Genomic DNA, 4,435 nt, shown 5'->3' with positions numbered 1-4,435 from the left:
AGGGTTGATACTGGGTCAACTATGGCAGTGACTGAGGGGGACTTGTTCTGTGATAAACAAATGACTCCAAACAAGAACCTCAAGGCAGCCAATCTTAAGAAAAGAGGTGAACCTGAAGCAGTAAGAGTAAGCGTGGTGTTATGACCTTTTTCGAATCGAATGATTCAGCGCTCTCAGAAAGCGGATCAAAGGCTTCCTATTCAACGAATTCGAATTATTCTACTTTAGATGCTTCCTCGGCCGCGCAGTACGTACTTTTGTTTGGAGAGTTTGTTCCTTACTTAGCTAGGACTTGGAGTGACTAGAGTAGCCCCTCTGTATCCGAGCCTTTTTGTTTATGCACCTGAAATGGCTTCCGATTTTACTTACTTATAGTAAAGTAAAGTGGATCGACCCCGTTTAGTAGAATTCCGAAGAAAGAAGGCTAGGCTTCTTGAACCAGAGCTAATTCGATCTTCCCCTTTCGACAATGTGTTTGAATAACAAGCAAAAGTACCACGACCGAACAATTCAATTCAGTTAACAAACTACTTCTAGAATGAACTACATCCATCAACCGGCATACCTTTCTTCTCATAACTACGATCTGTCTTCGTTCGGTGTTGATATGATCTTTCTATCAAGAGAAGATCGGGAATTGCCGCCAGGCTTTTCTTTTAGCTCTCACTCATCCCGGGCGATTCTGATTCTTATTGGCCATTAAGGAGTAGTTGTTTTGACCAAGAGAACGAGCTAGACAGAAAAGGTACTACCGAAAGAAGGTCGACCTCACCCCCTTTGGTAAATCGAAGCAGAGAAAGAGGAAGAAGCAAAGCTAGGCCTTACGAGGGCGCCCTAGCCAGATTCACTCCCAAGGGTCAATCAAGCCTTTGAAACTAGTTCAAATAGTCGTCATAGTCTTCGTTCCTGCTTTCAACGAGACTTTCTTAGCTGCATCAGCTTGTAAAACTCTCTCTCCTTCACCAGGAAAGGGAGAGCGGACAAAGTACCAGACGATTTGGGTTGGGTAAGAAGAGCGTACGATAAGAGTAAGCAGACGATGTCGATAGAAGACGATTCGTGGGATCTTCCTAAAAGTAAAATAAAGATAAAAATGAGCTAAGCTAAAGAAGGTATGCCCAGCCCATGAAATTCGATGTCGAATGAGTACGATTTCGAGCATAAAGAGAGAAGAAAAAGGAACTATTTAGCAAGAACCTAGGTTTAACAAGATAGCTGCCAGAAAGACTGAGCTTAGGTGCATAGCGCTTAAATAAGTGGTTGAAGAGTAGCTTTCCATCCCGACAATGACTACTGACTTTCCATTTTTGGGATTTCACTTCACTTAAAAGACTGGAGTTCCAGCAGCAGTGAGAGCAAAGGCAAGGAATTGATGCGCCAATAATTGAAGAATGGGGCAAGGCCAATTTCTAGACAATGGCAAGTGCTTGAGAGGAGCTATGAAAGAAGGGGCTACTAGAGAATAGGGAGCTCTTGAAGAAGAAGGGATTGCGGGGTGAACGACATTCTGTTGTACTACTAACACTAGTTGTACTAGAGTAGTTTAGTAGCGCCTTTTGAATCAAAATCAAATAGGCAAACCCTTTCCGAATCCGAAAGGCGAACAGCTCGCATTGCAAGCAAATAGATAGCCCCAGCCCGTTTGAGTCGTTGCGAGCCGGAAGCGTACCGGCAGTTTGAGTCACGAAAGGGCCGCTTGCTTAATCTTTATTTTCTTATTTATATATATATACAAACAAAGAAGAAATTTTTTTATCCAATTGTTCATTCCTGGGAAGAGGAAGAAGTAGATAGAGCAAAGGCCTCCTCTTTCCGTCCACTCTTCCCGAAGTGAGCGAATTGCATGTAGAGATCCGTAGGGGCTTATAGTTTAATCGGTTGAAACGTACTGCTCATAACGGTAATATTGTAGGTTCGAGCCCTACTAAGCCTACCACCCCCTTCTCTTCACCCGATACAAGAAGGCAGTCGAAGTCCCCTCCACTCTTCATTTTATGGGAAGACATCGCGTTCCTAGTCGATTTCCCTTATTGCACTGTCCCCTTAATGCTACGAAGTGAAGCAGGCATAGAGACCAACCAAACCATAGGGTATCTATCTGTGATCTTTCATCAACCCCGGCTCGGTATCGGTAGTCTCAGTCTTTCCCTGCCTGCCCTGGTATGAGTTGAGAGTTTAAGACGGAGTCTTATTCTACTCTAGGCTCACTCCACCCCCTGTCTTGTCTTATTTCAGGAGGGACTCGATTGTTAAGAAATCCCTGACTCTGTCTTTGGGCTAAAGCCTATAGTTCTCTCCTCACTAACGGAAGTATCTTAGCCAGTAGCATCAGCTCTTCCAGGGGGAAAGCCTAAGTAAGGAGTTTTAGCGGGCTATCCACAAGCATTAGTTCTCCCCCTGACCCGCCTCCCAACCTCAAGATCATCAGCGGACGACGCCTTCTTCTGAAAGTCCTCCCTCTTTGCCCCAACGAAAGATACTTAAAAAGATCCGTATCTGATTCCTCAGGTCTTGCTGCGTCAGCTACCGTAGATAGGAATAAAGCTTAGTAGTAGGAAGCAAATAAAAGAAAGTATGCCCTACATGTCAATAGGGTGGAAGTTCAAAGCATCGAAGATGAGTACATGGAAGCACTAATGAAGAAAGTCCATAGTGCAGATATAACCTTCTCGACAGAAGACATCTTGCTGGACAAGAAGAAGCATACATAAGCGGCCTCTTTTTCTCACCGAAGGGACTATACCAACCAAACCAAAAACCGGAAGAGGGATGCGCCATTAATAGCTTCAATAATTCATTACGCATAATTTGATCATCGGCAGGGTGAGTTGATGGGCTACCATGACAGTAAAGAGCTCACATTTCAAGGGAAGATCGCCTCTGGATTCAAGATCAGACTTCAGAGCTTGTGCTCTGCTAACGGAAGTAACCATACTAAGGGGTTTTCCAGGACAAAGGGACCAGGCCCCACCTATACCTTGAGAGTGGGCAACGAGATGGCCTACTAAGTCCTACCCAAACCATGATTCGTATTTGGAATAGAGAAGGTCGGTTTATCTATATGCGGAATCGGCCTTCAATCCATAACTTTTCTAGTTGAGTTGACTACATTCTCACCCTTCTGCAGTCATCATTGACGAATTAGCATCAACGGGGTTTATTCAGTTTTACGACTCCGCATCCGCTCGTGACGGACTCGGGTCGAGGAACTCACTCAAAAGACTAACTTCGAATTCAATTTTTTAGTTTTAACTGTTTTTCTAAGGCCACTTAAAAAGAAGAGATTTTGCCCTGATCATTAGTCAAATCAAAGGGAAGTATAGGACTTTTGATTCGAAGTTACAGCCGTACCATAAGTATCTAGAATCCGTGGTATCCCGATTCGAAGATGTTGAGTTCCACTACCTACCACGAGATCAAAACTATTTTTAAGATGCTTTAGCTACTCTAGCCTCAATGGTGGATATGTCGTCGGACGCTGATTTGCAACCCTTGCCTTGATAGTGCAAAAGAGAGAAAGACCAACTTTCTCTCTTTTATGGATCTAACGGCATAAGAAGGTTTTCCGTGGTACTCAAACATAAGAGCAATCAGGCAATACCTGACGAATACTACACCCATAGATAGGGTAGCACTCAGAAAGATAGCTGCTCGAGGGAAGGAAGTTTGATTTGATAAGAGGCACCACAGCGGAATCTACCTGAAGTGTGGAGATAAAAAGGCTTATGACGGAAATCCATAGTGGGGGCCTAGATGAATGGCCATGGATGAAGACTGTGCTCAGTTTGTTAGGAGGTATTACAAGTGTCAAGTCAAGTTCATGCCAATCCTATACAAAGTAGTATTAATAAAGAGGATAATCATGCAGTAACTGCAATAAATCTAGATGAAGTTGTTGTTATAGCACATCTAAAACGTTTTGAATGCTAAAAAACGAAGATAAGACTGTCGTTAATAAGGTTTGAAATTGAAATGAGTTTCATGTCAGTAGGCACACCTCAGCTACAGTTGTTGATGGAAACAAGGGTTTACATTGAGCAAATCGGAATAGCGTGGAATTCCTTCATCATCATTTAGGCTTTTCTTGGTTTGTATTGATGACATTCTTTCTTAAATACAAAAAGGTAACTTAACTTCAAGTAACTGCTATGAGAGCCGAATCCCTTTAATTCGATTCATTAGGTTGGGAATAGTCCTTACTTTACTGAAAGCATAGACTGAATTAGGAATATCCCAGGTATTCTTGCAAACAGCGTATTAAAATGAAAGGAAGATGCCCCATCGGTAGCTATCTGTATGGAAGGAAGAGAGAGAGCCTTGGATTGCTTTGGATGCTCTAATAGTCTACGATGGGAGAATAGAAATAGTGAAGGGTGAAGAGGATAGGATCGGTAACGATTAACATTCAATTTCTCTTTTGAGATACTCAAAGGTG

Source organism: Vigna unguiculata, chromosome 6 (genome assembly GCF_004118075.2).
Source record: "Vigna unguiculata cultivar IT97K-499-35 chromosome 6, ASM411807v1, whole genome shotgun sequence".
In the NCBI taxonomy this organism is placed as follows: Eukaryota; Viridiplantae; Streptophyta; class Magnoliopsida; order Fabales; family Fabaceae; genus Vigna; species Vigna unguiculata.
This window is presented reverse-complemented; position numbering follows the sequence as displayed.